This window comes from Pongo abelii, chromosome 6, assembly GCF_028885655.2.
Source record: "Pongo abelii isolate AG06213 chromosome 6, NHGRI_mPonAbe1-v2.0_pri, whole genome shotgun sequence".
NCBI lineage: Eukaryota > Metazoa > Chordata > Mammalia > Primates > Hominidae > Pongo > Pongo abelii.
Window position 1 is genome coordinate 119434160 of NC_071991.2, and position 13056 is coordinate 119447215.

General features: G+C 40.3%; 1 protein-coding gene across 1 annotated transcript in view; it reads right to left on the reverse strand.

Annotated features, from left to right (window-relative positions):
- Positions 1–9961, reverse strand: part of AASS (aminoadipate-semialdehyde synthase) — a 68636-nt gene extending 58675 nt beyond the window's left edge. Inside the window, exon 1 of the mRNA XM_024250236.3 lies at positions 9857–9961. The gene's annotated coding sequence lies outside the window, so the exon portion shown is untranslated. The remainder of the gene's footprint in view (positions 1–9856) is intronic.
- Between the last annotated feature and the right edge of the window lie 3095 nt (positions 9962–13056).

The window sequence follows — 13056 nt, forward strand, 5'->3', positions numbered from 1 at the left end:
CTCCTGAGAAATCTGAGGTAAAATACAACCCGTTCTTATGAAAACAGACACAAGGTAGAGAAGAGGGAAGGGAAAACTGGGATGTCAAGTGTTCCTTTAAAGCCAAGTTTTCAAAAACAAGATTATTTAACTGCAAAATTTAAAAAGTATAGAGCAACACGTGTGACACTATCCAATAACTGCTAAGCTAAAATAGCTTTTTAAATACACATTTTATCAAACATCTATTCAGCACAAAAGTTTTAAACAAATTAATCTACAATGCAAATCCAGGAAGATAATAAAGAGCAAGACTTTCAGATTGGTCTAAATTTTGATGGCATAAAGTTTGAAATCCTTATAATGGTATACAAGGTTCTTCACAATTTAGTGCCAACCTCTTTCCAGTTTATCTCTGAACATTCCCAAAATAAGTCTTTCTCAATGTGCCCCACAACCTAGTGTCAGTGAACTGTTTTTAAAAAAAAAACAAAAAAACAAAAAAACTGGTTCACAATTAGATGTGTACATAAATAGAAAGTAAGCATTTAGAAGCCTTAATATCACATGATCATATTTATTTATTTATTTTTAGAGATGAAGTCTCACTCTGTCAATGCTAAAATGCAGTGGTGAGATCATTGCTTACCGCAGTCTGGGCTCAAGTGATCCTCCCTCCAGCCTCAGCCTCCCTAGTAGCTAGGACTACAGGTGCACAACCACCCACCTGGCTAAGTTCTTTTTTTAAATTTATAACAAATTACTGGAATTACAGGGGTGATCCACCATGTCAGGCCACAAGATCATTTTTTCTAGTAATTTATTGTTACCGGATTTTACAAAAGTATTGGTCCTCAACAGATTGGAAATTTAAGAAAATCAATCAACCTGTGTAAACTAGTTCAACCATTGTGGAAGACAATGTGACGATTCCTCAAGGATCTAGAACTAGAAATACCATTTGATCCAGCAATCCCATTACTGGGTATATACCCAAAGGATTATAAATCATGCTGCTATAAAGACACATGCACAAGTATATTTATTGTGGCTCTATTCACAATAGCAAAGACTTGGAACCAACCCAAATGTCCATCAGTGATAGACTGGATTAAGAAAATGTGGCACATATACACCATGGAATACTATGCAGCCATAAAAAAGGATGAGTTCATGTCCTTTGTAGGGACATGGATGAAGCTGAAAACCATCATTCTGAGCAAACTATCACAAGGACAGAAAACCAAACACTGCATGTTCTCACTCATAGGTGGGAATTGAACAATGAGAACACTTGGACACAGGGTGGGGAATATCACACACTGGGGCCTGTCATGGGGTGCAGGGAGGGGTGAGGGATAGCATTAGGAGATACACCTAATGTAAATGACGAGTTAACGGGTGCAGCACACCGACATGGCACATGTATACCTCTGTAACAAACATGCACGTTGTGCACATGTACCCTAGAACTTAAAGTATTAAAAAAAAAAAAAAAAAAGAAAACCAATCAACTAAACAAACCTATTCTTTAACCAGAGGTGTTAGAAGATTAAGAAGCAGAGTTAAATCACTCTGCTTCTTAGAGTCCAGCTCACCTTTACTGTTCACCTTTGTTGCTCTAAACATGCCAGTTCCTCTTCCTGGGTTTTCTCTCCATACATGGCCGCCTGCTGTTGTATTAAACCCCGACCTGCCTCAACCAGTTTTCCAACTGCTATTCAAGTGAGAAGACTGTGTAATTCCACTCATTCAATCAATAAATAGTTACTAAAGGCTGACTATGATGAATGTAACGGGCTTCTCTCAACGTGGCAGGCAAGGTATATTCTCATGAATAAACTCTACTCAAAGCAGCATTCTCTTGGTACAAGAAGTGTCTTGTCCCCCTAGTCCCAGAACCAGGGCTGCACATGAAGGAGAGAATGATTGAAAGATATCATCTACTAAAAGTAGTTCTTTTATCCCTCAGCTGGAGGAAGCATAGAATACGGTGGAAATAATACTTTAAACCAAATTAAAGATATTAAAGTGACACTAGCAAACATTTTATTTTCACCCAGATGCTCCTTAATTTTTATATACAGGTTCATTTATTCCTATGCAGAATAAATCTTATGTAAATTTTTAAAGCATAAATATCCAGGTTTAACAGTATTCTATCCAACTTCAATTGGATTCTATCCAACTTCAATTTTGTAGCCAAATGTCATTTCAGATGATGATTTGCCAGATCATTTGAATGCTAAAACTTAGTTTTCCATGTAAAGTTGGCAGCAAAATATAAGGATTCAATGATTTTTATACCTTTTAGAAATTTTCTACCCATCACCGCTAACAACATATAGAAAAGCTTGCATGAAAAACATTTCTTTTACATCAGACTGCAGTCTTGGAAGAGCACCAGCTTGATGGATGGGGAAGGCTTGACCAAACAATTAAGCATACAAGTACATTTCCTGGGGGCAAACAACTACTTGCTACCTAGACAGTAAATTTATAGGACACTTTACAAGAGAATCAGAGAACAGACCAAATAGCGAAGAGTCCAGCTAAGAAGGCTTTAGGAAGACGGCCAAGAAGAAAGAAAGCTGCACACAGCAAGAGAAATTGCTGATGATTAGGAGTTCAGGCTTTTATTCAGGGCAAAATATGCATGCAAAATAGATTATCAACATTTCAGTAAATGACTGTTATATACTGCATCTATTTTTTTGTTTATTCATGTGCTTTTGTTTTTTAAAATAGATTGCATTAAACTCAATCCCAAACCCATAACAGTCTTCTCGATGCCAAAAGAAAAACTAGAACCTGAATCCCTTAGTTTCTAATAAAACCAATTCCAAAGATAGTGATTCCTTTGAACATACACGAATGTCCAGAAACCGTCCCATCTTCCCAGCAGGGGCTGTGTTTCATGAATTCACAGGTGACTACATACCCCTGTAACTTTTATTATGAGTCGAAATTCTTGACTCCACCAGGAGGAACATGTGGAGATAATTTAATCCCTCCCCTCTAGCCCAAGCTTGAATGTTAACCTCACTCATCCCTCACTCAGTAATAATCCCTGCTCCTTCTCCCACCACCTTCTTTGTCTGGGATAGGGCAGGAAAGCAGTAGACACACACACAGACACAAACATAGACAGTCACTTGTAACATACACAAATATACTTGCAAAGGCCAACTACCTTGGAAGACTAGGGAAAAAGACAGAAGTGCCTGGGACTGAGCTTCAGTTTATTTGGGAAGCTACTTTCACTTTCACTTTTTGCATGGAAGCCTTAAATCATAATATCTGTAACTTTCATTATTTAAACAAATGTAACAGTAGTTACCATTGATTAAGCATCACATGCCAAGCTCTATGCTGAGCACTTTATGGACATCATCTTATTTCCTCTTTGTAAAAATCTTATTAAGTAGATATATATCCCCATTTTATAGATGAAGAAACTGAACTGGAATCATATAGGATCTGTTGCTTTTAAGCAGAAGCAGGATTCCTAGTTTAATGTTTAAGACCTGGAATTTTCTCTTCTTTGCCAAAGCCTACAGATTCACACCATATAGATCCAACACATGCTGTTAACTCCAGCCAACTCTTGTTTCAGAAAGAAATCAGATCCATATGGCTTTGCCTTCAACAGTTACGGTGAATTAGCAGTTCTCCCCGTAGCCTGCCGTGCCTCTCTTGACCCCTTTTCCTGCTTTATACTGAAAATCATTCCTAAGTACCTGCCAAGACAAATTCTAGATTTCTGGGGGCTTAGAAAAAAAAAGGTTTGATTATAGTGTAACTGCTAGTTACTGCTTGAACCTTAAAACTTGGTCTCAGCATAGAACTTTCAAGATCCACAGTTCATTTGCTTCTAAGGTCTTCAAGAAATAGGAAATAGTGAGAATTTCTGAATTGCACTGCTGGTGTCTAGTATTTCATGGAAATGCCAACGGGGACTGCTTTAGCTTTTTCTGTCCTGGATTTTGTGGTATTTTTCAAGAATATCAGGAAGTAAATTAAATGTATATTTCTGGAATGCCTTCAATGAAGGAAGGAGGGAAGATCGGGGTTTACTCACCACCAGCTCTAGTGAGGTTACCTGACAATGTCGGATGCTGATAACAGCTTGTAACACAAGCAAGAAGGATGTAGAAAAGCGGGAGGCAGAGAGGGGAAAAAAAGAGCTAGAAAGAACAAAGAGGAGGAAAACAGAGAAAGAGTGTCACACAGGCAAGGGTGGGGTACAAGACCCTTCCTCTGACAAATTGTAACAGTCTTCCCTGTTACATGAAGGTTAACATTTCAAATATAAAAATGAAACTTAAAAGATTTCTTCTCTGTTTTTGTAAAACAGAACACCACTAAGGTATACAATTTTATTTACCTAAAATTGATTAGGAACTTGAAATGTCTCTAAAAGTCATGGGAATATTATAGTGAATTGCAGCGAGATACAGTAGCCCCTGCTTATCTGTGGGTAATACATTCCAAGACCCCCAGTGGATGCTTGAAATCTCTGATAGTCCCAAACCCTATATATACTATGTTTTTTCCTATACATACATACCTATGATATAGTTTAATTTATAAATTAGGCACTGTAAGAGATTAGCAACAATAACTAATAAAATAGAATAATTATGACAATATACTGTAATAAAAGTTATGTAAATGTGGTCTCTCTCTCTCTCTCTCTTTCTCTCTCACAATATCTTAGTGTACTTTATTCACCTATTTTCAGACCAGATTGACAGTGTGTAACTGAAACCATGGAAAGCGAAAACTTGAATAAGAAGGAACTACTATGTACTGAGACAGGAAGATAATAGTGAAGGTTGCCCAGTAGCAATAAGAGAACATACTCCATGATACTGTCTTATCTTTCCATCTCTCAAGGGGGCAAGACTTAATCTTTTAATTTGCTAACTTTGCAACAAAAACATGAGAATCAGAAGAAAGAACATGCTTGCATGTTCTTTGTATTTTTTTATTATTTTCCAGAAAAGGGAAAGGAAAATGACAGAGATAGAGAGAGAAAGAGTAAAGGACACAGAGACAGAGCTTGGCACTCCATACATATCCCACCATTTTCTTTCAATGACCATGAGCTGTCCTATGGTCACTGAGTACACCATCATTCTAAATCACATGGAGTAACCAAAGCAAAGCAGATTCTGTAAAATGTATTTATAAAATATTATATTTAAGAAAAGCCACTCTCAGGACAGAGAATCTCATGTGTGGTTAGAAAGGTCCTTTCAGAGTGTGAGCAGAGTGGTCTTTTGTACAATTACATATATTAATATAAAAACAGCTAGTCATTTGCTTATAGCACGAATATTTTCTAATATTTAAATTATAATGAAATCCAGAAAGTCTCTTCATAGAGCTGTCAAAATAAAATCTTTTGTACATGGAATATGGGACAAATGCTTTTGATTCTTTTTAATTCAAAAAATATTTGGGGGCTACTTAAGATATGCACAGCATGATGTACTTGGTAAAGATATAAAGAAGCAGTAATCCAGTCCCTGCCCATGTTCAGGATTAGTTTTATCTAATTAAATGGTAATGATCAATGTCTGATAGTGAATTATTAATTATTGATTATATCCAAATATTAGAGTCAAAGTAGGCCTGATATAATGTAATCTAAAATCTAGTATTACAAATGAGAATAGTGAGGCCCATAGAAATAGGGGATTTTTTTCTGTTTTATAGAAAGCATTTTCCAAGCCACTATTATGTATTTTTATAATGACTTATCATAATGGATGTCACAGTAAGACAGTCTGTTGTTCTCGTTGGTATAACTTTTTAAATGTAACTCGATCAAGATTTTTCTCTCTGCTACTTTTCAGGCAGTATTTATGCCTTAAAATGATGTGTTTGGCCAGGCACAGTGGCTTATGCCTATAATGCCAGCACTTTGGGAGGCCAGGGTGGGGAGATCACCTGAGGAGTTAAAGACCAGCCTGGGCAACATGCAAAACCCCATCTCTACTAAAAATACAAAAATTAACTGGGCGTGGTGGTGCATGCTGGTAGTCCCAGCTACTCGGGAGGCTAAAGCATGAAAATCACTTGAGCCCAGGAGGCAAAGTTTGCAGTAAGTGAAGATCATGCCATTACACTCCCACCTGGACAACAAAGTGAGACTCTGTCTCAAAAAAACAAACAAACAAACAAAAAAAGATGTATTTAATTTTTGCAGTTTTTATAAGGGAACTGGGTAGATGAAGAGAGCTGAGATTTTCATAGAGCTTTTTACTCTTCCATCAAATACCTAAAATTCTTTAAGTCTCTTCAACCCTTCTATAGCACCAACCCACTCAGAATACTTTTTAAGCTTATAGATCACCTACCTAAGCAAAACAATGCACAAGCATTACAAGAACTTAAGAATGAACTAAGCGGCTGGCTGCGGTGGCTCACGCCTGTAATCCCAGCACTTTGGGAGGCTGAGGCAGGCGGATCATGAGGTCAGGAGATCGAGACCACGGTGAAACCCCGTCTCTACTAAAAATACAAAAAATTAGCCAGGGGCGGTGGTGGGTGCCTGTAGTCCCAGCTACTTGGGAGGCTGAGGCTGGAGAATGGCATGAACCCAGGAGGCGGAGCTTGCAGTGAGCTGAGTTCGCACCACTGCACTCCAGCCTGGGCAACAGAGCGGGACTCCATCTCAAAAAAAAAAAGGAATGAACTAAGCATTGCTCCTCTTAATTTCTGTCACTTCTTTTGGGATATGTATGAAGGATCACACATTCATTTTTGAAGAAATTAAGGCCAAATGTTCCCACTTTAATCCCCACAGTTAGGAATGTGCTCTTTGTCCATCTATTTTAGATCTTTAAAATAATTTCACTACAGCATAATTCAATGGCTCAAACCAAAACTATCAAATCACACGGGGGATTTCTGAATGACAAATTATTTGCAATAATCAGGCATATATTGTGATTAAATATCGGGAGACTAAGAATGAGGTAATGTAGTCTTTAGATGAAGAAAATAAGTTCATGGATGAACAGCGCTAATTATTTATATTCACCCTTCCAAGTAACTAAAAAAAAAAAAAAATACAAGTATATATTAAAACCCATGGTTTCCCAAGAAGCCCTGGTGTCTGTAAATAAGTGTGGCAGCTCTATGGCTATGAGTCTTGGCCTACACTAGGTATCCAAACCATAATATTTTTTGGAGAGGTTCAAAAGAGTTCCAGAATTAACAGAGCACCAGGTGATGGCCTAGAACTAATCCAAATCCCTCCCCATTTCAAGGCTTGCTAGAACTAGGCTTGGGCTTGCATTAACACTGGTCATACTTTCACTTCCTGTGCGTGGGTACATTCTTCTAATGCTTCCATGTTAAACCCTCTATAAAATACTTTACTGGATTAGGAAAAAAATGGTAGACTTTGGGGGAGGAGGTCTATTAGTGTTAACTAATCTGGTCTGAGAATTTTCATATTTTCTCCAGCCCATCACCTACTCAAAGTCATCCATAAACATGACACATATTTCTCCTGGTCTCTAGCTCATAATTTTAGCTTCATTGAAATGGAATACAAAGTTAGTTCTAAATCAGAGTCTAGTCCAAAATGCTTATCTGCTTACTTGTCTGTCCCTTTGCTAAACTGTAAATGTGTATGAGTTGTGTTTTACTCATCTCTATATTCCCAATGACTGGCACATGGGAAAACAGCAAGTGTTTTAAGAAAGAATGAATAAATGAAAAAGCAAATTCAATAAACATTATAAAGACCTATGCAGCAAGAAAACAAACAAACAAACAAAATAGACACATTAATAAGAAGAGACTCACATCCCCCTAACTCTGTAAAAAAAAAAAAAACTCAATTCTCTTCCAAGATCTCATAGATCAACAAATGTTGTGAAATATAGTACAGTATAGTGGGAAAACTCAGACATGGGAGCTGGGACACAGAACTAGATGTGGGGTTCCTCCTCTCGACTTCAGTTTCCTTACCCAGACTAAAATATAATACTAAAGTCCCTTTCGGACTCTGATGTTCTGATTCTATTAAGCATAGTAGTGACTGGACACTGAGAATTACAAAAACATTAGAAATGTAGAACATAAATAGGCACTCTAACGATGGTTCCATATTAATTCCCCACCCTTACATTATTTTGGAAAAAAAATAATTAGAGCCCAATAAGCCTTCTCTTCAACTTCAAATTTCAGGCATGGATGTTCAAGGTAAATAAATTACCATTTTAATGTTGTATTTCATCAAATTTAAGACAATTTTTTTACAGATTTTAGCATCTGTGAAATAGGGATACATCTTACAATAGAAGGCACCTTAGATCAGATGAATGTGGTAATAATGTTTTGGGGTTATTTTCCATTCCAAATGTTTGTTTGCATGATTTCATGATTTGCATAGAATCTTTTGTAGCCTTCCCGAGAAAACTTACCACCGTTTGTAATGTTATTTCTATGAGAAAATTAATAAAAGAATATATGAAAAAAATGAAAATGTTTTGTTAAATGGTGGCTTCTTACACACCAAAGATCATTTCCAAAATTCCGAACCAAGGTCTGCTAAAGGACTAGTGAGAAAAAAAATTCAATGACAAATAAACCAAAGTTCTGATCACGCCATCATCAATAACAAGTGAAACTGATAACAAATATGATTATCTGAAGAGTGGGAAAATGATTCTGGTAAATTGGCTTCAATTTTTGTCCACCTAACTCATTTTGCAGAATGGCCACCAGGTTACACAGTCAAGTCATGTAGCCCTAGATTCACTCATCTTCATGGGAAAAAAAGAAGAGGGGAGTGCAAGGGACAAAATAGACAAACCCAGAAACACCAAATTGCCATCAGTGTTTTGGGAGTTTTTAAATACAGTATTGGAAAGCCGCAGCTTCAGTCAAGGACCATTCCGTCCTGTGTGTAACTACATTTCACAGCTGCACCTTCCCCACTGATGACCCACAACATCAAAAAATGTTCATCCTTGTTCAAGTTACTGAACTAATTCATTCTCTCGCGCGCGCGAGCGCTCTTTCTCTCTCTCTCTTCGGCTCCTGCCACCCCCATTCCCCTGAAATCAATGTCTGAAAAGCACATTTCTTCTTCTGAAGCTGTCAGGATAGACAGACATTCAGCCCCATTCAACCGAGGAGGGTGGGTAAATTGCTTCTCCCCGCGCCCCCTCCCGCGCGAGCGCTCACAATGGCCCGCATAGTCCCACTGGGGCTCAAGAGTTCAGGAAACCCAGACTTGCAAGGCGCCCAACTTCCACCCATCTCCGATCCTTGCTGGAGAATGGATCTGTGTCTCGGAGAGTGGGCAGCCCAAGATGGACAAGGAGAGAAGTTTGTGATCAGTTTGGCTACGCTGGGCGTGGGGAGGGAAGGGGGAAAGAACCACCCCGAAATCTCCATCCACCGCCCCCTCAGCCAGCCGTCCCCTCTAAGCACGCGGTCCACAAATTAACAAGGCATTGTTTCCGCAGCTTCATCAGTTCTTTATTCCCCAGCCACAGCACCACCACTATCCGCCAAAAAAGAAAGAAAAGAAATTAGAATTGCAATCCCTCGCCTTTCTGCTTAGAAATGCTGGAGCTGCGCTGACCGCTCTCCCTCCCTTCCTCTCAGTGAAACGCTCTGCGTTTCCGCTCTCCCTCCATTCCTCGCAGGGAAGCCCGAATGCTCGCCGCCTTCTCCCTCTCTCGGCCCGGCCCGGGTCGCCTCGAGGCGCTGGGACTCGAAGGCCAGGCTCGCAGGCCCCTCCCAGCGACAGCCCGAGCCCGGCCTGCTATCTCCACCGCATCTCACAGGCTGAGCCCACCCGCGCGTCTGCTCAGCTCTCCGCGGGGACCTCTCCTCTCCTCACCTCGTCCGCTCTGGGGCGCCGACTTGTCCCCCACCGCCTCGGATCTTCCGAGTCGCTGCAGGGGAGGTTCCGAATTCCTAGCAGAAATTGGGATGGAAGGCTGGGAAGTAGGAGGTGTTTGCTCAACTTCTGAGGACGTCACGCCTCTGCCTTCCGTAGCCAATCAGCAGCCGCTCTGCGGGAACAACCTTCTCCTCCGCCAATCGGCGGCGCTGCCAGTTGCTACGTCATGCCCGGCCCCTGCTCCTCCCCAAGATCCTTCTGTCTCTGTGATCTCTGACCCGCGTTCTTAGCTGGGACGTCGAGTTCTCCCAGGATAATTATCGACCAGGTTTGTAACTGTCCGCGGCAGAAGGCGGGCGGGGACGGAGAGCTACGAAAATAGTCTGGGCATTACGCACTAAGTAGAGGTGCACACCTCCTGGGGAAAAGTTTCGAGCGCCGGTACCTCACGTTTGTTTAGCGATAGGCGCTTTTCAAAGCATTTCACCGCCTTGTCACAACCCTGTGAAGCCAGATAACAGTTCTTACAACAGTTTTAGAAGCCAGCAAGCGGAGAATCTGAGAAATTAAAACTGAGTGTGTTCATGTGCATATGGCAATGTCCAATGTTATTGAAAAGTCCTAACTACCTAGGAGGCCTGGAGGGAGGGGGAAAACGTATTTCATAGACACTAGCCCCAGCACTAGGAACTGAAGAATTGTCTGAAGCCCAGCTGTGATCCCCCAAGGAGTCAATGGTCAGAAGTTAATCTTCCCTCCTGTTTTTACAACTTTCTCCACCACTTACTCTTCTTATACCTGCCATAGATGTATTTAGCTACCGAACTCCTATGTCAACAATCTATAGCCAGAACGTTCTTGAGACTCAACTCATATCTCTAATTGCAGAGAAAATTATTTATTTATTTATTTGTGGTAGAGATGGGATGGGGTCTCGCTGTGTTGACCAGGACACTGGTCTGGAACTCCTAGCCTCAAGCTATCCTCCCACCTCATCCTCCCAAAGCACTGGGATTACAGGTGTTAGCCACTGTGCCCAACCCCATATTAGAATTTTATCTGTAAGTAGAGTTGGAATTTTCTTCTGTATCTTTAGCTTCACATTTCCAAAATCGGATCCCTTATCATTCTTGGAAAGTCTTCCAAAGGCTGTGTAGTGGTTCACACCTGTAATCTCAGCACTTTGGGAGACTGAGGCCGGAGAATCACTTGAGCCCAGGAGTTTAAGACTAACCTGGGCAACGTAGCAAGACCTGTGTCTACTAAAAATAAAAATAATAAAAAATAAATAAAATTTTAAAAAGCCAGGTGTAGTGGCACATTCCTGTGGTCCCAACTACTCAGGAGGCTAAGGTGGAAGTATCACTTGAGCCGCAGGATGTTGAGGCTGCAGTGAGCCATGATCATGCCACTGCACTCTGGTCTGGGTAACAGAGTAAGACCCTGTCTCAAAAAATAAAATAAAATAAAATAAAATAAAATAAAATAAAATAAAATAAAGCCTTCCCTTTTGTGTTCACCAGCTTTGTTATTAATATCACTGCCTTCCTACTCACCACCTATCCAGACTTAAAAAGCCACGGTCACTTCAGTTCTTCCTTTGGCCCCTCGGCCATACCCTTGGTGTTGACGCTGTCCTTTAAAAACCCCCTACTATCACCCTACTTCAAACCCCTTTTTATATATAACGTAGATCATATTTTTTTAAGCATACAACTCCAATTGTCTCATTAGCCTAAGCAAAAAGCCTCAGAGACTACCCAGTACTTGTGGAACATTAGCCCAAAGTTCTTCACATAATGTTAGTTGCTTCAGATGTGGCCAAAATCAATGACCTTGGCTTTATTTATGCAGCAGAACCAGCCTGAAACCACCACTGAAACACAATTTATGCCTTGCTATCTTCCTAAGGATTAAGCATCTGGGTAAGAATGTAAGAATCCTTACTCTTCTCCTTCGAGTTGTAAATCATGGGCAAGTTACTCAGTTTTCAATAAAAACCTGTGTTCCATTATCTGTTAATGGGTTAATAATAGCAACTACTTCATGGAGTCATGAGAACAAAATGAGATAATGGCCAAAGTGCTCTGTCAAGTGTCTCGCTGAAGAAACTGGAAATCATTATTTATTTTCTTCCAAATACCTCATGTTGTACATTTAAAAATATTCACCATTCTAAAACTAACCAGCCCTTTGGGGTTCAGCTCAAATGCCACTTAAACAATGAAAACTTTCCTGAATATTTCAACCAGATGTGATTTTTCCCCTTCTCCCTTGTGTATTGGCCTCTCTTATTGTACTTATCACTGTCTTCCTTTTATCATATTTATTCATACTTACATTATCCACATTGCTCAGCTCACCTGTCATCACCACCATAAAATAAGAATATGTATGTGGACTTCCTCTTTTCTTTTCCATTTTTTTTCATTGCTTCTAGTATGATGCTATGCGTGTAATAAGTCAGTTGGGGTCTTAGCAGGAAATAGGTGGCACAATCCAACTGGGTAAATTAGGAGACACAAAAGGACTGAGTGTATGCAGGGATAAAGGAAAGTGGCAGTATATGTGTCATGTAGTCCCTGGGACTAGCAACACTGACAATCACTCGTAGGCCTAAACAGGGCAGGAAAAGAAATAGTTACCAGAACTCAGGGATAGTTCTACCTGTAGTGTAGCTGTAGCTGTAGAGAGTGCCATTCAACCAACAGTAGTGGTTTCTGGCAGGAATAAAACTGCCTAAAGATTAATCCTGCCGGCCGGGCACAGTGGTTCATGCCTGTAATCCCAGCACTTTGGGATGCCAAGGTGGGCAGATCACCTGAGGTCAGGAGTTTGAGACCAGCATGGCCAACATGGTGAAACCCTGTCTCTACTAAAAATACAAAAATTAGCCAGGCATGGTGGCATGTGCCTGTAATTCCAGCTACTTGGGAGGCTGAGGCAGGAGAATCGCTTGAACCCGGGAGGAGGAGGTTGCAGTGAGCAGAGATCGTACCACTGCACTCCAGCCTGGGTGACAAGAGTGAGACTCCATCTCAAAAACAAACAAAAAAAAGATTAATCCTACCTGAAGAGGAACCTACCTAAGGCAGGGGTCAACAAACTTTTTTTCTGTAAAGTGCCAGAAAATAAATATTTTAGGCTTCACAGATCATACCATCTCTGTCATGTCATGACTACTCAACTCTGCTGGC